The 25,405-nt window shown below is 38.0% G+C and overlaps 1 non-coding gene across 1 annotated transcript; it reads right to left on the reverse strand.

Moving 5' to 3' along the window:
- Positions 1–20,467: 20,467 nt before the first annotated feature.
- LOC125366618 lies at positions 20,468–20,567 on the reverse strand. Its single transcript, XR_007213911.1, has one exon. It is a non-coding gene; the product is annotated as a small nucleolar RNA U13 (small nucleolar RNA).
- Positions 20,568–25,405: the final 4,838 nt, after the last annotated feature.

Genomic DNA, 25,405 nt, shown 5'->3' on the forward strand with positions numbered 1-25,405 from the left:
GCTCGTGGAAACGTGTGTTTATTCTAGAAGGCGATGTGGTTCTTTAAAGTTGTCTGTGATAGCCTATGATATTTCTTTTGAAACACAGACACATTTCAGAATTCTCTGTGGGCCAAGTCGATGCTTCATCTAAGCAGGGAGAGACATGGCTTCAGGCTTGGGGAATGAAGAAGTGGAGGATCATGCAAGCTGCGCTCCAAGTGTGAAGAGGCTAATTTGATTATGAATTCCTGGCAATTCTGTGGATTCACTTTATTTCACTCAGCCAGGAGACAGAAGCAATGGAAATGATTAGTCACTGACTATCCTCAAGTCATCTATCTCCTCTTCCTTTCCTGGGAGGGTGAGCTCCATGTAGATTCTCAGTAGGTCTGTTCTCTGTAGTTCTGAAATGATTTTAAATCACCTTACAGTAGAGTACATTTGATTTAGTTGCGTGGAGTTTTACATATCCGCTACCGCTTGTCCGCATCCCATTCCCACTAAAATCTTGTGTAACTTCTTATTTTTTTTTATCACAATGGGAACATAGAGAATAAGATCTACCCTCTAACAATTCTTAGCTCTCAATACATTCATAATTTCAAAGTGTAAAATGCATTACTATTGATTAGAGATACAATGTTTAATAGCAGTTTGCTTATCTTGTATGAATAAAATTTGATGTGTAGTAATTAATAACTCATAATTCATCAAACCCTCTTGTTTCCCCTATTCCTGCAATCACCATTCCACTCTTTGATTCTATCAAATTGGTGTAATTACCTCAAAACAAATAAATCTGTCTGTCTGTCTATCTATAATTCTATGGTTGGTTTATTTCACTTAGCATGCTCTCTAAGTTCAACTGAGTTCTATTATACAACAGAATTTTCTTCTTTTCCAGAGGCTGGATAGTATCCTATCATATGCCTACACCACATTTCCATTATCTATTAATCTGACTCCTATGTCATTTTCTACCTGGACTATTGTGAATGGTGCTGTAGTGAATACAAGAGTACTGCTATTTATCCTAGATCATATTAAATTTTTTGATGAATACCCCAAAATGGGATCATGTGATCATGCTAGTCTCAAGTTTTGGAGGATCCTCCACAGTTTCCCATTAGGGTTGTGACCTTTTGCATCCCCACCAACAATGTGCCAGGATTCTGTGTTGTCTTTTGCTTTATTAATAGTAGCTATTCTGACAGGTGTGAGAGAGTCTCTCATTCATGTTTTGATCTGCATTTTTATATATGCCTATTGGCCTTTTTTTCTTTCTTAGAACAATGTCTATTCATATACTTAGGCTATTTGGAAAGCTCATTTAGCTTTGAAAAGGAAAGTCTTTGGAAAGGAAATGAAATCTGAATGTAAGACAGACAGCATAGGAAACAGATCTTGTGCACCATGTGTATGGAGGCCTCTGAACTTCCTTAGGGGTTCTTGAGAAATATGTTACTACTTCTCGTGGATATTACTAATTTTCTATTTTCCACATTTATTTGGTAGTTATGTGAAACCAATGATAATCTCTTATTTTTGACATTTTCCTCCCATAAAACGTCATCTTGATACTCAAGGAACTATAACTGATTGTAGTACTAAAACTCAATTATCCTCAAAATGAAATCATTTATTCAATAGTGAAGAAAAGATATTCAGTTTAACCATGACACAAAAGAGAGGTGGTAAGATGTTGGCTGACAGGGAAATCCAGAAAGTTTGGTTCTCTCTCTCTCTCTCTCTCTCTCTCTCTCTCTCTCTCTCTTTCTTATTTTTGCTATCTTTCTCCTACAGATTGTGTGTACATGTGACCAGAAGCATTTGGTGACATGGTAGCCATCTCCAGGCTTTCCCATGATGACTTTGCCATCCAGTTCAAGACAACTCATGTTCCAAGAGTGACTCACCCCATCCCCAAGTATCCACAGCTTTCCGTTTTCTTGCCCACTTCCTACACTTCCTGATGAGTTTATAGTCTTTTGATTATTCTCATTTGTTTGTCCCACTTACCACTGATAATCATCCCTGTTGTCACCATTATGAAGAGAGCAGGGAAGTTGGAACATTGCTCTCCATTCCATCTACCTTTGGAACAATAATCTTGTGGCTCTCTTTGGAGGTGATATCAGAAAGAATAAGATGCACTCTCTTCTAAGTTTGGCAGAGGGCTAATGTTTAGAAAATAAGCTAGATTTTATCCGAAATCAATGTTTCACTCATATCTTTGGCTCAAATAAAGCAAGCTGGAGAATGGGCAATTGCTGGGTACTGAAAGTAACATTGAATCACTGTTTTACACTGTAAGTTGGGCTCATTCATTACAACAATTTAAAAAAGTCAAGCTTATTAAAGGAATCATCCATTACTGTGCTAGGAAATAGGAAATCTACATGGAGCCAGCACAGATAAACTGAGTGTCTATTGGATATTTAAACAAACTTTTCATAATGATCTGTAACTAAAAGAATTGCACTGAAATGTGTTCATTTTACTGCTTAAAGAAAGTTCATCTCACACCTGGACATTGTCTTTGATGTGCAGTTTCTAAGGCCAAGCTAGTTACCTTAGATTGTTTTTATGCCAGTTCTCATTTTCCTTCTGAGTCTCAGTTAATAGCCCAATGTTTATAAGGAGATAGGTCAACATGAGATATTAAAGAATAAGTGTAATTATTCCACTGGGAAAACTGAGATATTCTAGATATATGCTGTCCCCCTTTTTATGACTCAAATTGGCACCAGAGGTGTTTTTTTTTAAATTTTATTGTTATTATAAAGGTGATGTACAGAGGGGTTACAGATACATGAGTCAAGCAGTGGGTACAATTCTTTTCTGAACATGTCACCCTTTCCCTCGCTCTCTCCTAGTTTTTCCCTCCTGCTCCCACGTGCAAGTTGTAGAGTGTATTTTCAAAACAGTGTCTAGTGAGTACCACTGCTATATTTGTTCACCCTTTGTCCCTCCATTTCTGTGCTCTCCCTACCTTTCCAAAGACTGATAGATGAACAAAGAAAACAAAAAGAAAAGAAGTGAGTTTTTTTTTTTATCTTTCTTGTTGTTTGGGTTTTCTTTTCTTTTTGGCATCAGAGTTTCTATTAAAGTGATGCTTGAAAATGTTTTAAACATGTCTACTGCTGGTGATAAGATGTGTTCGCTCATTAAAACATGAGAAATCTGAGCCTTGATTCGATTAAGTCTGATTGACATTCAGGCTTCTGAAGTGAAAATCATGTTGTCCTGCGTTGTGCTATTCCCTTCACATAGTCCTTATGAAGTCATTATTTCCAATGATATTTCCCCTTGTGATCCTCAGTCTGTCTTCTCATCTGGTTTCCATCAATACATGTTATATAACATACACGGACAAGGAGCAGCTCATTTGCCCAGTTGCGTAGGTATTTATTTAAAGCGTGACATCTCTGCTCTGAGATGCCCAGGTCGGAAACAAATCCACAGTATGTTTTCAATCATTTCCAAACGTACCCACCCAGGGTGGGTGAAAGCAATGGAGAAGAGACACATGCCTGGGAGTATGGACTGATGATGATTCCTTAAACATACGGACAGTTCTCAAAGGCTTTGCATAATCAATTCCTTCAGCTTCCTTGAAATGAAAGAAAAAAAAAAACAACAACTAGTAGCCTAGTCACAGTGTGTCCCCCTATGTCTTACCAGGGGAGTGACCCCTAAAAAATCCTGGAGATCTGAAGATGGGGACATGGTGTGGCCCTTCTCAAGTCTCTTCTGAAGTTATATTAAATCAATTTATTCAGAAAACTAGCCTTAGCGAAGGAAGGGGTGACATTGTCCACATCTAAAAAGGAAAGAATTGTACTCATTACTTGGCTTATGAAATGGTATAATTCCTCTGTACATTGCCTTAATAATAACAGTAAAATTATAGTTAAAGATACAATGAGCAAAATGAAAGCTTGGCATACTGAATTCCAGGCTTCCATTACTATTACCTTTGAGAATGTTGCCTCTTCTTTTTTTTATTTTAAATTTTATTGCCAAGGTGAGGTACAGAGAAGTTACAGTTAGGTAAGCCAGGTAATGAGTACATGTAGTTTCTAGAGCCATACCACTCTGAATGCCCCTGATCTCATCTGTTGCCTATTCTTTATTTACCTATGATGGGTCAAATGTAACATTTTTGTGGTAGCTGTCTTTTCTAATCTCCTCTATTCAGGTACTTTCAGGTAAAGGAATATGTTCCCCAGATCTGTCTCCTTGTTTGTCTTTAAGAGATGCAAAATGATTAAGGCAGAAAGATAGTTTGCATAGTGTGTATGTGTGTGTGTTTACATGCATGTGTGTGTGTGCACACATACATGCACACATTATACCAATATCCCTCTGGTCTTTACAAATTCAGATTTATACCCATGAGTTTTGGAGAGGATAAACCAATTTCCTCTTCTTTTTTTTTTTTTTGGCCAGTCCTGGGCTTGGACTCAGGGCCTGAGCACTGTCCCTGGCTTCTTTTTGCTCAAGGCTACTGCTCTGCCGCTTGAGCCACAGCGCCACTTCTGGCCATTTTCTATATATGTGGTGCTGGGGATACGAACCCAGGGCTTCATGTATATGAGGCAAGCACTCTTGCCACTAGGCCATATTCCCAGCCCCCAATTTCTTCTTTTTTTTTTTGGCCAGTCCTGGGCCTTGGACTCAGGGCCTAAGCACTGTCCCTGGCTTCTTCCCGCTCAAGGCTAGCACTCTGCCACTTGAGCCACACAGCTCCGCTTCTGGCCGTTTTCTGTATATGTGGTGCTGGGGAATCGAACCTAGGGCCTCGTGTATCCGAGGCAGGCACTCTTGCCACTAGGCTATATCCCCAGCCCAGACCCCAATTTCTTCTTAACCTCATGATTTTCCTAGTGCTACTAGAAGTATTTGCTCATTATAAATCTTTGGATTTCACAGGCAATCGATGTCTGGGCACTTTGACAAAAAAATAACTAGTACTATTAAAGGCATCACATGAGGCTTTCATAAGAGTTTTGATGGGGCAACATTTAAGGAGGAATTCGGAACAGTACCAACAGATTTGGGCGAGCTGGTAAAGACATTTCATGTTATTTATTTTAAAGTGGGTCAAGCACCAGACTGCCTAATGGCACGGAAGCATCCTTTAGTGGGAAGCACCAAAACAGCCCCATGGCTTAATCAATTGTGGGAATCTGAGCTTTTCTTGAGTCCACCCACATCTAATTTCTGTGTGAGGGTAAATGAAAAAGGATATAATTAGATTCAGCTCTTCTTTCATCTCCTTTCCTCATTTTTCCACATTTCCTAAACTTTAGTGATCCAAATGCCATACTTCCGAATTTATTTGTGTTTGGTTTCCATTTTCTTCTATGATTGGGTATGCATTTTGCCTTTAAGAGATTTTCACAGCATGTTTTCCATACCTAAGAGTTGTTGAATTTTTATGATGGCACCTTGCCCTGTGCCATGGCTCCTGATTGATAGAACAAGACTGAGCTCTCTGGCTCACCATCAGAGGGCTGTCAGTTCATTTGCATCCCCCTCTTTTACCAACTGGTGAGCATATGTGAAAAAATCAGTACTACATGATGTACACTCTGCCTCGTTTACTAATTAACTGCCTATTCTTCATGCACTGCAGGCAACCAAGGTCACAGACAATTTGTACAGCTTTTAATGATGGTTATTTTTTTAAAGAGAAATATATATATATATAGTTTGAATCCACGGCCTTGTATGCTTGATTAGTTTTTGCTGCTCCAGGCTGGCACTCTATCACTTAAGCCTTACTTTCACTATGTGACTTTTTGCTAGATTTGTCTTCCTGAGCTGACTTTGAACCACGATCTTCTCCTGAGTAGCTAGGATTACAGGTGTGAGCCACTAGTGCTTGGCTGGAAAACTGATTTTTATCTACTCACTCTATTGCCATTACTATAAGCTAGTACATGAAACACAGTCATCAGTGGAAGGTACATTTAGATATCATCAACATGCTGGGGTAAACGTCTAAAGAATCCCCGTGAAACTAAGAAGCAGGCTCACTAAACAGGCCTAGGGAGTCTGTAGACCCCTAGACTTCCATTTTCCTTCTTGTGTGTTTCACAAAATAGATTTTTTATCTTTCTTTTTTTTTTTTTTTGGCCAGTCCTGGGCCTTGGACTCAGGGCCTGAGCACTGTCCCTGGCTTCTTCCCGCTCAAGGCTAGCACTCTGCCACTTGAGCCACAGCGCCGCTTCTGGCCGTTTTCTGTATATGTGGTGCTGGGGAATCAAATCCAGGGCCTCGTGTATCCGAGGCAGGCACTCTTGCCACTAGGCCATATCCCCAGCCCCGATTTTTTATCTTTCTGTACATAAAAGCTAAATGAAATCAAATGATGACAGTAATAATAAGAATACATTATTTTTTCACATGCCTGGACTTCCCATGCATCCTGCCTTTATTGAAGGTCAGTAGTGGGGGTTAAATATCTGTCCCTCAGCGCCATCATCCTCAGGAATATTGGCCACAGACCATTGGAGCCACAGGGAAGCTAAGACATATGGCAAAGACAAATGCTAGAAATGTCATTTGTTTCTTCTTAACTTGTTCTACAGGGTGCTTTTCATCCGAGGCCTTCACGTGAGCATCAATGAGTCCCCCGGACTAGTGTGATGTCACAATAAGGGAATTTCTAAGGCATGTTCCCATAGCAGATGGGATCAAGTTTGGGATATGAAAAATAAAATTGTGTCTTGATAAAAACTTTCATTGATAAAACTATATGGTTGTTAATCCCCTCTCCAATCTTATGATCTACATTATCTTAGCTGTGCAATGGGGCTCCTAAACATGTTCTCCTCCATTTGGACTACAGTTTTTACCCAATTACAGAACTTAAAGAGACCCCAGGGTTCTACAGTATACCCTGCTTTCAAAGCATTGCCTTAGACAATATTTTTTTTCCAGGTCACTTCTGGCATAGACATCTAAGCCAGCAATGTCAATGCAATGTGGCTGTGGAATGCTTATCACCAGTAATCACCTTTCTTCTGCTGGACATCCATTAGGGAGCTCTATGTTTTACTATATTGAGCTGCTCAGTAGTTCTTGTGTCTTTGATCAGCAAAATTTGTGTTTACCCTGCATTAAGCATAATTTCAATGGGACAAGTAAAACCATGTGTGATTGCTTAAGCTTCTACTTATTTTAGTTTGACAAGTGCACTTGATGTTTATGTCCAGGTATAATGATTCTATAACAAAATTTTTCATAAGAGTATTAAAAATAATAATGACTAACAGGTGAGTATACTGTATAGTAGACTATTGGTATCCACTGGAAGAAAACTACAAATGTGCTGGATAGAGTTCAGTATTTTCTTGAAGATACTAGATTTATTTTTCCCCACAATGCATTACAGCTTTTGTTAAGGCTATTCAGCCTTTCAAACGATCTCAGACTTCCACTTTATCATGTAATCACATTAACGTTTACCTTGCTTTTTGAATGTCCTTTGCTTTGTGAGAGGTAGAGTGTTAGAAAATTTAGGGCAGAGAAAGAACCAAGAGACGTCACAATAATTAAAAAAATAAATTCTATTAGTATACATGAATTGAACAGTTAATTTTAGTTTTGCTGTGATATTTACATGCATACATATCAATGTATTAAAATGTATTCCCCCAGCTAAGGCAAAGACAAGTACATAACAAGTCATACATATATCTATCATTTATGTATGTATGTATGTCTTTCCCTATTTCTATTCTTTCTCTCTCTCTCTCTCTCTGCCACAGAGCTCTGAGTAGAAGTCTGAGGAAGAAATAATTACACAATTGAGGAACACCACAAAATTCCCTAGTAACAATTGTCTCAGAATTGGTCAGAGCCCCAGCAGCTGTCCCATGGGGCAGTTATCTTCTGAGATTCACAAACGACTGTGCTATTAGGTATGAGAATTAAAATACTTGCATTTATCATGTTTGCTTTGAGAGGAACTAGCTTTTTGTTCTAGTTTGGAATTGTCCATGGCTGAGTGTGTTATGTTTCCTAAACTCTTTTCAAAGCAGTGGGTTTTATGTAAGTTGAGATTTTTGAATCACTTCGTAGAAGAAAATCTTCCACGTGTTTGCAAAAACAGCCCATTCCTAGACATCGTTGTTTATTTCTCAAGTGGTGGCACTATTCTTAAAAATTAAGAACTTCAAAAGCTCAGCCACATTGTTTAGTCATTACACAATTCGTTCCTCAAAGCTTATGTAAAACAATGACGCAGAGAAATCATTGAACTTGGGGGAGAAAACAGCAGCCCGATTTAAAAAGTTTGTTAACAAATATTATGATTTGTTATTTAACAGTTGGCTTCCTTTGGCATTTGGAGAATTTTTTTCCTCAAGTGTAAGAGTATGGCATAATAAGATTTATTTATAAATAAACAAACATCTTGGGTTGAAATATGGCTGGCATATTGAACTCATATAAAAATGATGAAATGACATATTCTAAAGATTAAATATTTTGAGAATTATTTATAAACATCCATAGCATTTTAATGGTATTTTCCAGGTATTTTTTTGCCCATTGCATTCTGTAAATTTTTTTCCCATTTATAAATAATGAGTCATTTAAAAATAATTACTCACATATCTTCTCTTTTTCTTACGATTCAGCATGGATCTTACAATATTTCAGAACGCTCTGATGTTTCTGAGGCTGAAAACTCATCAAACCAGAACTAACCTCTCTCTCCTTCTGCTCTATGTTAAATAGTTAGCTTGTGAACCTATCTTTTCATGCAAATATAATTTGTACCGTTTTCATGTCAGGTGTATTAGACTCCCAGATCTCCCGATATTTAGAATTAAGTTATTGAGTCTATGATTTGTAACGGAATGAAGGAGGCTGTGTTGTTTTGAGGTGCAATAAACACTTTTGACTACAGGATACTTTTTTAGACACTTGTGAATGAAAGATTATGACAGTGTTTGAAAATAATGAAGATCCTCAGACAGACTGAAGACCATTGTTAAATGTTCATCCCCTTCCAAGCATTTAGATGCTTATGATTTGTATACCTTTGCCTGAGACATCTTCAACTCTATTTTTCCTCTGTGAGGGTATGTAAAAACATGTAATGGTATATGCTGTGTTGTATATAAAATACTTAATGGGATGAGCTAGTTTATCCTGAAGTGTTACTCTTATTTAGTCTTTGGGGGTCACAGAGCCCAGTGGGTTGCATGAATGTTTCAGAAGTTAAGACCCTAGACTTAAGAGATCAAGTGCAATCTAAGATCAGGGCTTATCACAACTTCTTTCTTAGAAATGAATAGGACGGTTTGTGTTCAGATTATACAAGAACTGAATAGAGAACTTGGAAAAGAGTAGGAAATTGTGTCTGTACAGCCCTTTTAGGGGAAAAAATAAAACATGCTGACCAACTGGGAGAGACTCTGGCTGTATGAGTAGGGCTATTTGTGTGGACAGCTCCCCAATTAACCATCAGGTAGCTTGATCTTCAGTTGCTTTCCAGAGATTTCTTGATCAGGAAGAGAATGTGTTGAACAGCCAACATGTATATCCATCTGTTCAGCAGTCAGAGCCTCATAAATTACTCCTCTTGGTTCTTCTGACACAAATTGGTCTCATGTGAGTTTGAGTTGCATAAGCTGGATGTTTTTGTTGTGCTTGATTACCACTGGCAAGTCTGATTGTAAAATGTCCTCTGAAGATGACATATAGCCAAGAAGACAAAATTCTAAAAGAGGATAAGGCAAATATTTTGAAGTACCACCCACTACTTCTTGTCCACCATTCCTGCATGACCAAAGTAAAATATGATCTCTGTATTGAAGAAAGCTATTGAATAGACAACGCTAAATAAGCATTACTCTTTACAGATTTACCTAACTTCCCTTATAGTCCCTAGCTGTGGCATAAATTATATAATTCACACATTAAAAACAACTTATGCTTGAATGTTTCTAATATACTAGTCACTGTTTAAGTACTTTCTGTGCATCAATCCATTTAAATCTACAGAAAAACATTACAAGGTGAGAAGTACTATTATTATACAGGTAAGGATACTCAGCTATGCAGTTATTTTTATTGTCATTGTGGAGATTACATACAGAGGGGTTACAGTTACATGAGTTTGGTAGTGAGTACAATTCTTTTTGAATCATATTTCCCTTTCCCTTGCTCTCTCCCAGTTTTTCCCTTACATAATAAGTACATATGTACAGTTCATTTTCCACATAATGTCTAGTGAGTACTACTATATGTATGTATATATATGTGTGTATACATATATCATTCATTCATTGTGTTTACTTGTTGATTTACTTGTAGATTTATAGGCACATCCTAGCTTCCACAAATGAGGGAAGCCATTAACCTATGTTTCTTTGGACCTGGCTTACTTTGCGAAATATATTTTTTCCAAGTCTTCCTATTTCTTTACAAATGGCATAATATCATTCTTTCTGATGGACGAGTATAATTCCATTGCAAATATATACCACATTTTCTTGAGCCATTTGTTCACTGAGAGGCATCGTGGTTGGATTTTTATGTAATTTGTCCAATATCATAGAAGAAGGCATACAGTTATGATTTTACAGTGAGATGATCTAATAATGTATGTGATGTGTGTGTGTATGTGTGTGTGTGTGTGTGTGTGTGTGTGTGTGTACTTGTGCTATGGTCATGGTGTTTTAACTCAGGACCTGGACACTTACCTTTTTTGCTCAAGGATGGTGTTCTACCACTAAACCCACAGCTCTATTTCTGGGTTTTTGGTGGTTTGTTAAAGGTCAGAGTCTCAGGGACTTTTTTGCCTAATTGCAAAAAACAAAAATCCTATTTAAAGCAACTATTGTATATTTGAGTATGTCCACGACTTCCTAGCAAAAGAAACATCTTTGTTTGTATACTAAACCCAGAGTTTTGTGGATAACTTAAGTGGTTTAGAAATCTCAGTTTAATCCAGATAATTAATATGGTGTTTTTGCCTGCATTAATTTCCCTCTACCTGTGAAAGAACTATTGCTCCTAAGAAACTGCTTTTCTCTCTGTCTCTGTCTGTCTATCCTCACCTCCTCACTTCCTCCCCCCATTCGGAGGTAAAACTGTAGGTAAAACATAAGCTCATGGTGGCTTTCCATTGCCATATACCCTTGAGTTCCCGGTCTGAAAATGAAGAGATTGGATGAACTGATTGTGACAATCTCTTCGAATTGCCATGCCTTTGGGTCTGAAATTTGTAAATTAGCCTGGTGGAAATCATTCAACAAGATGTAAAGAAATTTGGTGTTTCAAGTAATTTTTCTGGATGAGTAAATACTCACCTTTACATGGTTTCTTCTTTCCATGATCCACCAATGCTACTGAAGAAAAGAGTAGTTTTTATTATTAATAGTAATAAAAGATTAGTGTTTTGTGTGTTTGTGTGTGTGGGGGGGGGTGTGGGTGTGTCCTGCATGCACATGCACATACACTAGTATTAGGGCTTGAACTCAGGGTCTGGTTGCTGTCCCTTAGCTTTTTTGCTTAAGAATGGTGTTCCAATTAAGCCACACCTCTGCTTCTGGCTTTTTGGTGTTTAACTGATGGTGCGAGTCTCATGGATTCTTTTTGTCTGCACTGACTTTCGACAGAGATCCTCTGAGCTAATCTCCTGAGTAGCTAGGATTACAGGCAGGAGCCACTGGCCCTCAGCAGAATTATTATTTTTTTAATAATGTAAATAATGAGGATTTTTAATACCTTCTAGGTTATACTTAAGAAACAATACTTAGGAAATTTAGAAATACCAAGGTTTTGATGCCAATAGCTAACAGAAGAGGACTATTTACAATTTAATAGTAAAGACACGTGAAGGGCTTTGGCTGTGGGAGGAAGGTAGGAGCTCTTCAATGCAGACAGAGCACACTGGATCATTCATTCAACAATTTCCTTATTAAGTAACTCTGCTGTGACTATGCTTCTGCAAGCTTCTAAAATGCATAGCTACACCAACAAAGTAAACATGTCCTTGCTCTTATGGAATATACAATCTAATATTTAAAGAGGATGAGTGCAAACAGACAGTTATCAGTCTACATTTATGTAGAAGTTTTAGTTGTTAGCTGCTCTTTCAGGGCCAGTAATCTAACTCCTTGCAGAATAAAAAAAAAAAAAGCGTTGACCCTTGTAAATGTCTATAAATCTGTTTCTCAAGTTGCTTTTTATTTCAAACAAGGTCTCTAGAGAAACTCTCAAGTTGACCTTGAAGTGGTCTCTGCCTCACCCTTTTAGGTGACCTAAAAGTGAACTTTGCTCATGAGAATGTTAAATTCTCCAGTCAGAGGCATTCCTATCTTACATTTTTGGACATGTGAAGCATGAAGAGGCAGAGTGTTGAATTGAGCATGCTCAAGAATGTGTCCGCCTTACAAGTTGGAGAGTCTGTACGGTGTGGAATTGTAAGAGTTTGTCTCATAAAGTTCTGACTTTGTTTGTGCAGAAGGAAAATGCTTGGGGAACCATCTCCAGTGGCTGCCTTAGTTGAACTAGTAATAAAACTCTCTCCTTTCCTTTATCTTCTAGTTGTGCTTTTTAGTTTCTCACTCACCCAAAGGTGAACACAATGCATCTAGTTATAAATGGATGACTATGATAAATTGTACAGCCAAGCAGAGCCTGCACTCTTGAAGATTAAAGTGAAAGGGATTTGACTTAGGCTGGAATTCAGGAAGACGTTTTATGAGAAGCATGGGGTCCAAAGGAAAACAGGCAGTAATTAGGTAAAGTAGGAGGAAAAGTGGGAGGAGACATTGGTGGTGGAAAGTTTGATGGTTGAAGATATTGATGGTAGGGCAAGGAAAAGGTACCTAAAGTGCTTTGAGATGGAAGATTGAAATAATTGGAAAATCACTGTGGTTTAATTCTTAAAGTGGTGTAAGAATCATGTGGCAAAAATGGGGTAGGTAGTAATAACTCTATTAATATAGATAGAAATAGATTTGAAAAAAATGTTGAATCTATTGTGGAAAGACTATGCGAATAAACAGATTGGTGGTATTAAAGGTATTTTCTAGGTTTTTAAACTTTCATTGCATTGATATTATCATGATTTATTTGAAATTAGACCTTGGAGAGAACAGCAGATATGGGTTTGGGGTTGGAGCTGTTGGCTTACAGTGGCCATTGACAGATGTCTAGTAGGTGATTCTGTATTGAGACTTGGGCTCAGAGGAATAACAGACATTTGCGTCTAACTTCCTTGGATGCAAGATGTAAATGGTCTAGCTACTTGAGAGCCTGAGACCTGAGGATGTAGTTTAAAGCTATCCCAAGCAGAAAAGACCATGAAACATTTATCTCCAATTAACCACCAAAAAGGAAAAACAGAGGGGGAGGGGAGAGAGAGAGACAGAGAGAGAGAGAGAGAGAGAGAGAGAGAGAGAGAGAGAGAGAAAGGGTGAAAATGGAGCTGTGGCTCAAGTGGTAGAGCACTAGCCTTTTGCATGAAAGCTCAGGGACATCATGCAGGCCCTGAATTCATGCCCTAGGACCAGCAAATAAAAAAATCGATTATATAAAAAAGGACTAATAGAATAGACATAGGCTCTTGAGAAGTTACTGTTGGGTTCTATTTTTCCATCATCTCCTGGTTGAATAGGGGTAGGGAAGAAAGATAACAGAAAGAGGAGTTTAAGTGGAATGTAGGGAGAACTAAATAAAGAGATGGGCAGATTTGGAAACAGTAGACAGATGAGAGTACTCAAAATTCCAAGAAAGTAAAGCAATCTGGAAGAGAAAGGAGCTTATGAATAAGGAGCTTGAAGGTGAAAATTAAAAGTGGCTACTAGGTCCATGGCCCAGCCTTGGAATAGTGTGGTAGAAATAGCGTGGAGTGTCATGGCTTCCTTGTTACTTAGCACCAAGAGAGAAGACCGCTGATGAGGATGAGCCCATTGTAGGGCTTTCCTTGCCAGATGCCAGGGGGTTGAAAAGACAATGGGTGGAAAGGTTTGAGCTCTAAGTATACGTGGAGACTCTGATCTCATTAGAATTGTCCTTAAGATCAATTCAATTTTATAACAAATACCGTTGTGTGTCTAGCAGGAGCTAGGCACTGTTTCGACTCCACAGATACCTCACTGAATTAAATAGAGTGCTTATGTTCTGCTGGATTCATGTCTCTGGAGTACTGTGTCCATACAAATGAAGATTCAGAAAGGATCAGAACCATAACCTCCCAGATTCTCCTCAGTAAGCCAAAAGAGGTACCTCATGAGAAGATGAGAGCAGCTCTGTCATAGCTCTTTGACTAGACCAATTTAATCACTATGTTTAAAAAATACATATATAAATGGTGCATAAATATATTTGTAAGTATATAAAATACAAACTATATAATATATATTATTATATACAATACATTGTTTTTGGTATAATAATATATTATAATATATAATTTCATATTGTATACAAACATATATTTATATTAAATACATTTACATATAAATTACATAAATAAATATTATATGTGAATGTATATTTATCTATATAGTTGTAATATATTACATGCCTGTGATCTATCGTATATATAAATATATATTTACATATAAATGATATACTTATATATAAATTATATATATTCATACATATGGATCTAGCTTCACTCATCCTTGGAATAAGCAAAGTGAGATTGTGGGGGAAAGAGCCAAAAAATTACGTGGCTAGCTTTGTAAAAGGTTAAAGGAATGGAGAACCTTCTTTTCACTGCCAAGGGCCATTGGAGATTTATAACTTCATTTGTTCCATACGAGCAGCTGGCCATCAGCAGCTGATGACAAGCGTACGAGGGGCAGGAGTCTGCCTTGTCATGTTCTGGATTCCCTGGGCCTTGTATGGTCCTGTGGGGCAGATGTTCCTCTTCCCAAGAATACCTGACAAAGTTGTGCCACGAGGACAACACCCAGCCTGCGCATACTAAACTGTAGTAAAAAGAGATCAGAGACTACACCGTTTCTGAGATGATCAGACAAAGAGGATTGCCAGTCATGGGGATCGATAACCTAAAATAAGCCAACGTCAAGTATTTTTTATTACTATTGGATTGTGTCTACTCATTATTGTTTTTCTAACTCAAAGTGACTTCCATAAGAGAAACTAGTAATGGATATGAATATATGTATACATGTATATATATGTATATATTTAATATATATATAGTACATATAGTATATGGCATCTCAGGAAAATGAGCTTGTTCCTCTATGTTGTTTTTGTCCTACTATTTTCTGTATTATTTCTATCTAAAGGTAGTTTCTATTTTGGCGTTTTCTATTCTGGCTTTGTTTATGCTCCTCTAAAATCTACCCTTCATGACCTGTTAGGAAAAGCTATCCACCTCTTTGGACAGGGCCACAGACCAAATACAAAAAACAAAGGAAAGTTTTCTCTGGTTCTTTTGATGAATGTGAATCAGGTTTTGGCAATTACATCTAGGTCCTGAAATGTCACAAGAAGCTCAGCCATTTCTTCCTCGCTTTGATGAGTAGAAGAGTCTACCCGTTACCTTTGCCATCCAAATACAGAATCATCTATCCTCCACTTCAAAAACCTTGTATTCCTCCAAAGTTTCTTGGAACTTTTTAATCCAAAACCTCTTGGTTACTTTCCTGGATCTTTTCAGTGGCTTTGATCTTTCTCTGTTTGGTCTGCTCTTATCAGCAAGAGCTGTGGGTGCTCATGGAAGTGGTAGGTATGAGGTCAACTCTGTACGGGTAGAGCTGAAATCTTCTGATGAATTAGGAGACAGAGGAAACTAGTTCCAGAAAACAGATTTTCCAAAGGGAATACTCACTCTAACCTTGTGAGATAATAAATTTAAGTCTATGCTTTCACTTTCTTTTGAATTTAAGTTTTTTTTTATGATGCACCACAGTTTTTTTCCCCCTTCTGTTTTTAAGGAAAAGGACCACAAAGCCTCTTTGACCACCAAAGAGTTCAGTTATTACAAAATATTGTGATGAGCTAAGTGTAAATGAATCAGAAAACATACGGGTTCAATTTCCACCATTGCACTCAAGGGAGGCCCCCTCCTCTCCCCCTCCAATAAGCAAAAGAATGCGGTTGACGGAGTTTAGGTTTCTCTGAATCAAATATTTAGAAGCCAGCTCAAGAGATTTCCTGCGTCTGAATGAACAAAAGGCTGCTGTGCCTATTTAAAAATATTTTATCATTTGTTTTGACTTCCTCAGTCTTTATTTGTCTATGTGTCCAATGGAGAAAGTGAGTAAACTTGAGCAAGTATGGATATTTAGCAACTTACGAAACTCAGCAATTATATTGCTGGATATCTATTCATCTCATGGCAAAAATTGTTTTCTTCAAGTATGTCATTGGTGGGGCTGGGAATATGGCCTAGTGGCAAGAGTGCTTGTGGGTTCGATTCCCCATACCACATATATAGAAAATGGCCAGAAGTGGCGCTGTGGCTCAAGTGGCAGAGTGCTAGCCTTAAGCAAAAAGAAGCCAGGGACAGTGCTCAGGCCCTGTGTCCAAGCCCAGGACTGGCAAACAAAAACAAAAACAAAAACAAGAATGTCATGGGTGCTTTTATTTAATATCAGACTGTCTGATGGGTTTGAGGACAGAAGCTGTTTGAAGAGGTTTGGTTGGGCTAGATTTGGATGGAAGTGAACTTTGCTTTTGATGGTTCATTGAAATCTTGGTGTTTTACCACCTGTCTGCATTCTTTATCCTTCTTGAATGTCCTATACTATATCATTAGTGCTCTGGGCTTTTCCTTTTCCTTTTTTTTTTGTTTCAATTTCTCATCAATTCCTAAGGAACGTTTCTGTCATACATGATCAAAGTCTGATGGTCAAAACTTATACATAGTGTCAATACCACAATGAACAAATAATTTTAGCTTAATTTAATTATGAAAATTTCTTGACAATATTTTTAGCTGAGGTACTATTTACTAAATCTAAATCATATCAAGATCTATAAATCAGTAAAATATACACATGATTAATGGCATCTTTAGGGAGTTTCTTTGCTCTTTTCTCTGCAATCTCATTTTGCTTGACCCAAGGATGTCTAAAGCTAAATCCAAGCATTTAGTGATCTACACGCATATTTGCACACAGTTTTTATCACGTAGTGACCAAATGGTTTCTTTAAAGAGCTAGAATAGCCAATGTAATCTTCTCCATGGTATATGTTTTAGCCTGCTGAGGAGGGTTGGGGAGGTCTGCTTTCTGGTTCTTTCCAAAATATCATCTGTATGGACCTAGAACTCCAGGGACAAGAATCCACTCAAACACTAGTCACCATGTTTCCCTAGAATGATTCATTGAATTGCTGGCCCTGATGCTTTTTCTTTGAATTCCTGCCCTATCTATGAGACTTCAAAGAACCTCTCATGAAAACAGAGTGTATTTTCCTACAACTTGCCTATGAATTTTTCCACATGATTATTTTGACCAATGGAAACTCAGTGAGAATAAAATGACTGAAGGTTTATTTACTTATTTTTCTTAACAATTTGTGGAGAGATGACCTTGCATGTCCTCTATCACCACAAGAGGAAAAGACTAGGAGCCAATGAGGTGTCATCTGTGGAACAAGGTTGACCTAAAAAATTCCTTCTGAAGAGCTCAGGTTCCATGCATTCATTCCTGACCAAACCCAAAACCTGAGTGACCCCATTGGGTGTATCTCAGTATACTTTCTGTCTTGGCCTCTATGGAATGGCTTCCCTGAGAAGAAGTTTAAAAAAACAAACACCTAAAATCCTAACTGTAAACCCTCACTTGCTAACATCCCATTATATGATAATGGTATTTGGGATTTTATGCGTGTTAGGGAGATACCATATTCCTGGAGCCTTGCTTGCAGTCCCTTATGCTCAGGGTACTTTTGAGATAGGGTCCTGATTTGTATGCTCAGGCTTGCCTGGACCAGAATCTTCCCATTGTCACTTTACATCTTAGCTGTGGTGACAGGCATGAACCACTACACCCAACTATGATTTTCTGTTGAGATATAATCTCTAAAAATTCTCTTCTTCCTTCTTCCTTATCTCCTTCTCCTTCCTCTTTTCTTCATTCCCTTTTCATTCTTCCTCTTTTTCTTCCCTTTCCTCCTCCCGTCCTCTTCTCCTTCTCCTCCTTCCTTTTTACTTCTTACTCCCCTCCTTCTCACTAGCCATTATATCTGATTATTTTCTGCTATTTTACCCCAAATTTCTGAACAAGCTATTTTCTTTCCTTTCTACTGGTTATTAAGATTCACCTCCTACATTTGCTTTATTTTGTTATATTTTCCATGTCTCAAGATTAAATCTATGATGAAAGCTCAAAGGGAGTTGTGGAATACATTTTTTTAAAAGTATTGTTGCCTGAACTCCAGAATCTAGGTTAGAACTACCATCCAGGTGTTTAAAAATATTTTCGCTAGTGATCTTGATACAAAGAGAGAACGTGAATTAAAAAAGAGTCAAGAATCTGAATCAGAAAGAGTGACACAGGGCTTGGAAGGTAGACATGAGATAAGCCAGTTTTAGGAACAAATCTTTGGCACATCTGAGGAGCATGATTAATAATAACATGTACTAATTAAATACATATAATAGAGATCTTTAATATATGTGTCAGCAAGAGTGCATCTTGGTTATTATATGAGAAGCTGGATATTTACCATGTAGCTTGTGAAACTTTTGATAACCTCTTAATTATCCGTTAGTAAGATATTTTCCTTAAGGAAGGACACTATTTTGCTAACTTAGACTCACCATTTAGTTAACTTTAATCAATACTAGGCTTCAGATAATGACACATGAACAACTCAGAAAAAACACTAATCCTTGTGGATGAATGAATGAATGAGCAGGAAACATGGATCTAAAGAAGAATTTGTAGGAGTGTCCATATATGACTTCAGTGATCACTCTTAATTAAGAAGCTTCTACCTTTTGTGCTGACGAATTGGGATAAAGAAGTCTAGAGAATTTTAAACTTAAGTAGAATCTTGTAATTTATTTTTCAAGGCAAATCTAATACGAGAAGGCACTGGTTGGGGCTCATGGCTTACACTTAGATTCATTGCTACTCAGGAGGCTGAGATATGGAGGGTCTTGGTTCAAAGCCAGTCCTGTCAGAAAAAAAAATCCCACAACCAACCAACCAAGAGTCTTATCGCCAGTTAATCAAAAAAGTCCAAAGCGGGCTGGGGATATAGCCTAGTGGCAAGAGTGCCTGCCTCGGATACACGAGGCCCTAGGTTCGATTCCCCAGCACCACATATACAGAAAATGGCCAGAAGCGGCGCTGTGGCTCAAGTGGCGGAGTGCTAGCCTTGAGCGGGAAGAAGCCAGGCACAGTGCTTAGGCCCTGAGTCCAAGGCCCAGGACTGGCCAAAAAAAAAAAAAAAAAAAGTCCAAAGTGGAGGTATGGCTCAAGGGGTAGAGTGTCAACCTTGAGGAAGAACAGTAAAAGACATTTTCACAAGAGATTTCATGAATGTAAGACGAATACACAGTGATTTATCCAGGAGGGATGAGTGTACACGATGGATATAATGACCCTTGGTGTGGTAGAAGAATGATGGGTGAGGAATTGGACCAAATTTGAATCTTTGCCCTGTTTCATACTGGGTGTTTATAGTTTGAAGGAAGACTGCTGGAGTTTTCCAACTTTGAGTTCCATGGCACAGCAGATATAAAAATATCTGCCTCTCAGGAATACTTCATTGTAAAATGACAGGCAGTGAGTATGATTTTGTAAGCATTAGGAACTTCTTTTCCTTTCCCCTTTCTTCAGTCACTAGGGACTTTGTATTAATCAAATTTCTATTTCTATTTTAACACCTAGCTCTGTGCCTGATCCTTAATAAAAGGTTCCACAAATATTTATTTTTCAATCAATGAACCAATGCAACAAATGATTTTGCAAGTGTTCTTTACTGTGGGTCCCAAGACATTTGTAGAACTTGCTAGAGGAAAACTCTGCCAGCTAGAACTCCTTTACATATGTTTGAAGTGCACATAGAGTGTGTGTATAAAATATATTTCATAAAGAAAGAATATGTAACACAATATATAGCATATATATTTAAATTATGGCTAAAATGTAAACTGTATACCTTTATAAAATATAAATAATACAAAACTGAGTGCTAATCTGTTTTTAAGGTCTAAGGGGCATCAACCATGAACACCATCACTAGCATGTGGATTCTTTTCCCTCCCCCAAAACTAAAATTTGGTAGAAACCGAACAATCATTTCTTATCACCTTCTAAGCCCCGGAAAGCTATTTCCTTTTGGGATGAATCTGACTGCTGTAAGTAGTTCATAGGGATGGGCTCATATAATGCCTGTTACTCTGTGAATGCCGTATTTCACATAGAAGGTTGTCAAGATGGATTTATACTACAGCACATGTCAGCATTTACTCCCTTTGAAGGTTGAATAATACTCTTTTTTTTCCCCTTCACATCAGACAGGTAATGTGCTAATGTAACAAGGTTTGAGGGAAGCATATGTCACATCGCTGCATGAGAACCCAATCGTCCACTTATGAATCAGAAGGGGATCTGAATAGTATTCTTTCATATGTACATACCATGCTTCTCTACCTACGGAGCTATGCTATTTCTAGCTTTTGACGATTACGGATAATTCTCCCACGAACATATACCTGTAGATACCCCCTCGAGGCCCTATTCTCATAGACACTTTGTATTGATATGTACTCTGAGGTACAATTACTGGATCCTATGGTGATTCTATCCTATGGTGATTCTAGCCTGCATTTTTAAAGAAACTGCCAGATGGCTTGCTTTTCAAAATGGCCATACCGTACCATTTTGTTTTCCTAACAAAATTTTACCATGTGGTGACCTTTTCCCCCTAACAACAACCACAAAAATTCCAATAGATAAATAATTGAATGAACTCAAGATCCTGGATCTGAACAAGAATTGTTAAGAAAGCCTGATGTGTGTGAGGCTTCCAGTTTCTTTTTAACACAATAGTAGCCACATCACCCTAATGAGTGTGTGTAATTGGTATCTTATTGGTGTTTGGTTTGTGTCTTTTCATGTATCTTTGGCAATCATGAATGCTTCGAGTTCACATTTCCAAAATCTAGTGATTCAAACCACAAGGTCTCCCCTTCCCCCCCCCCCCCCACCCAATAACCCTACTAACTGCTTTTCTTCTAGAAAAAGTAAAAGAAGGGAGAAAAACCCAAACCCTCCTACTCTCAAGGTTCTTCTGAGTTTGTGGAATACTGCAGCCAGAACTACCACAGTCTCAGTCCTTGTTATACTCTGCCAACTTGTGAAATCTCATGAGCTGGCTGCTGAGTGCTCATATACATTTTCAGTTTGCCACAGCTCCCAGTCCACGTGCCTCTACCAACCTCGCATGACACACAAGCAGCTCCAGTAGAGCCTGATTCCTTCCCTCTTCTGAATGTCAGGGCCCATCAGTACTCATACTCGAACATTTGCTTTCTTTTTTTTACATTTATTTATTTATTATTTGTACTTAATTATTTTGGGGGTGTTTGTGCTGGTCCTGGGGGTTGAATTCAAAGCCTGGGCAGGGTTCCTGAGATATTTTTTGCTCAAGGCTAACACCAGTTACTCTCCCCTAACTTGAAATAGAATAATGTGTCCATTAATTCAAATATGCCCAGAAAGAATTAGAAAATGTACATGGTGTAAAATAAGTCATAGTTTAGAATGACTGAATCACTGCTACAAAAACAAGCACACTGACTGTATCTGGCAGTCAGTGGTTACTTTCAACTCCATTTCTTCCCACTGAATCAACATGTGATCTATGTGAAATGCCAGGCCAGCTTTGCCAACTTTCATTGAGGTCTTTCATTCCATTCAACCCATCTTCTTCCTCAGTGTTGGTCTTTATTTAACAATCCCATCAACGTTTCTTGGGAATTATATAGGCATTTATCATGTCTCTGTTCTCTCACTCTCTCTCAGTTTTTCTATCCTGTACAGGCCTGTAAGCTGTACAGTTCATTTTCCACAGAATGTCTAGTGAGTACCACTGGTATGTTTGCTCACTCTTACCCTCCCAAATACAACGAACAAACAAGACAAAAGGAAACAAAAACAGCAACAATGGCAACTAAAAAAGTTTCTCTTGTTTCCTTTTCTTAGAGTTCAATAATATACAGTTCATGTATACACACATATAGTCATTCAGTGTGATTACTTGTAGATTTATAGGCACATTCTAGTTACCATAAATGAAGGAAACCACACTGCTTATATTTCTTTGGGTCTGGCTTACTTCACTTAGTATAATTTTTTCCAACTCTTGCCATTTCCTTGTGAATGGTACAATATCATTCTTTCTGATGGATGAGTAGAATTCCATTGTGTATATATACCACATAAAATTGAGGTGCTGCTTCATGGTGAAGAAAATGGCTTTTAAGATAAATAGAAAGGCCACAGAATGGGAGAAAAATGTTTACTAGCTATGCAACAGACAAGGACCCCATATCTAAAATATACTTAGAGGCCAAAAGATTAACCTCCCCCAAAATAAACCCTCAAAAACCCAACAACCTAATCAATAAATGGGCTAAAGACTTAAAGAGACTCTCAGAGGAAGAAGTAAGACTGGACAGTAGACACATGAAGAACTGTTGGCTACTTCTTGAAATCATTAGTTGAGTTTCTTTGTGTGTATCAGAAGAATTTTCTGACCCAAAAAACCAAAAAACAAAAAATAAAACCATCCAACAACTTTCCATGAATTATCTTAGCTGTTTTACCTTATAAAGAACAAGATTTGCATTCCCAGACAGTACAAAAGCTATTTTATTCCGTTATTACATAAGAAGGTTCAAATTGGCTTCACTTTGGATTGTGTATTGAATAACTTTAGAAATGCAGAAATAATGGCTAGTATCTTTCCTGTTCTGTAAATATAATCTATTTGTTTCTCCTACTTACACATGCACACATATGCATATATACACATATAGAACACACACATGCACCCACACACCACAATTATTATTAGCTATATCACATGACCCAAATCACTTTAGCTTTATAGAAGATAAGAACTCATATCACAACTAGTCTTTTTGATACTTTTAGATGATCAAATCTATTTTCTTTAGCTTATTCCAAAGATGCTGATAAAAGGGCTGTTTTCCTTGTTGATAGTGGTCAAGATTTTGAGTCTGGGTTTCAGGTTGGCCTGGAAATCACTATGTGGGCTACTTAGCATTGAATTCATAATCCTCTTTCTCCAATCTCCAGAGTGCTGAGATTATAGACATGTCTCACCACACCCAGCTCTAAAAGCTACTTTTTAACATTTTTCTCATGTTATTGGCCTCACAGCCATTGTTGTTAGGATGAGAGTGTCTTGTTACATTCTTTAGTGAGAAGGACAGTGAGACAGATACACAGGGAGAAGAAGTGATTTGCCCAAAGTTACTTAGTAAGTGCATCAGAGTTCCAGGAATTTGAGCCTGGGGAGTCAAGCTTTAGCGCTGCACACTTATGACTGCTATCCTGTTTCAACTCTGATCTATATTTTCTGATAGCTACGCTTTGTTTGCATTACTGATACATTTGCAACTGTTGGCTGCTTTGCATGGATTGTATAAGCTACTTGTCCACTACAGGGAGGTTAGTTGAAACTGGATAGCAGAAATAATTTACATAACTTGGGAGCAAGTAACCTGTGAGGTTACATCAAGATGAGAGAGTAAGAGGACCCAGTGCCATGACTCCCTCTTCCTAGGCCTGTAGGCCACTCTTTCTCCTCTAAGGGCACTCCAGGTAACTGGCTGAGTCCAACTCTTTCTAATACATGGCATCCTTACGAGGATGGAGGTCCACACCACACATGGAGTATTACTAAAATTTTTCTTCTTCCTTTCAGAATAATAGCACATGCAAATAAAAATTCTTTCCATAACCACAATGCAATTGTCTAAGATACTTGGAGAGCAGGTAGTTCATTGGGGAGACTATTGCCAAAACTGTTTTAGGCAGCAAACCATCATTTAACCCTGGAGAAAAGGTTTTGAGGGAAGAATCAAGTTTAAAGGGAAAAAGAGGAATGAAAGAAGTCAACTAATATGAACACTTTCAAATCTCCAGTTTCTATAGAAACAGAAAATCCAGGCAAGAAGTTGAGCCATCCAAGAGTTTTGAAGGTTGAAATGTCTCTAAATGTCAGAAACTATTATCAGCCTTAACTGGAACTGGCTTTTGAGCCTCAGCCTGTAGTTAGACAACACTCACCCTTCAAATATTCCTTCCGCAAGGGCTGTCCTGACATTTGAACCTGTGAGAAACCCTGTACCCTGCAAGCTGTCTTGGAAACTAAAAACCCTGGTTCATTGTGTGGCTCATTGAGAGAGTCAGGATTTTCTGCTAATGTGAGGTTCTTGCATAGAATGCTATAGGCCAACGTGTTTATTAAAAACAATAACTATTAACTTCTATATTTTTCCACTGCCTAAGCCTTTTCTATTCCTTGGATATAGATGTAGCTGATAATTTTACTGACTTACACGCTTTCTCTCATCTTATATTAACCAGCTGAGAGATTTAAAGAGTGTTACAGATTTACAATGTCTTGGTATAATGAATGTCTTATGTTACTGGGTCTGAGCCAATATACCCACTGCCTTATAATTTATTTCCCCGATTGCTTTGCTTTAGGCTCTTTGCATGTCATTAACAACAACTGGATTTCACTGCCTGCTTTTGTGTGATGTTTTGAAACTTCCCAAAAGCCATTCTAGCTTCTTCTTCTTTATGTGTTTGCTCCTACTAGGGTTTGAACTCAGGGCCGGGGTGCTATCCAAGACTGGCACTATACCACTTGAATCACACCCTACTTTCAGCTTTTTGCTGGTTAGTTGAAAATAAGAGTGTCATGAACTTTTCTGCCCAGGTTAGCTTTAAACTGCAATCCTCAGATCTCAGCATTTTGATTGGTTAGAATTGTAGGTATGAGTCACTGGCACCTAGCCTCTGGCCTATTCTTTCAAGCAAATCTCTCCTTTCAGAATTTATAACTTCTATATAATTTCTGGTCTTACTGATGACCCATGATCTTCTCTTGCCAGAGAACTGAGTACTAATGACTCTCTGAGGCTCATTGGGGAGAGGTTCTGAGATGTCTGGGCATTCTTAGGGTAGCAATTGGCTAAGACAAGCTATCTTTTCCATTCCAATTCATTACAAATTTTATAAGTAATAAACTTAATTTGGAATCTGGAAATCACTTCCCTTTTGTCTTTCTCTTTTAATCTGGGACATCCTCAGCACAATCAGCCAGAAGAGCTGAGTTGTGTGAGGTGTTTGCATATATGAGTGCATATATAGGTATATATAGTCAGAAAGAAAGCTTTAAAAAAGCA

The sequence above is a fragment of the Perognathus longimembris genome, chromosome 17 (genome assembly GCF_023159225.1).
Source record: "Perognathus longimembris pacificus isolate PPM17 chromosome 17, ASM2315922v1, whole genome shotgun sequence".
NCBI lineage: Eukaryota > Metazoa > Chordata > Mammalia > Rodentia > Heteromyidae > Perognathus > Perognathus longimembris.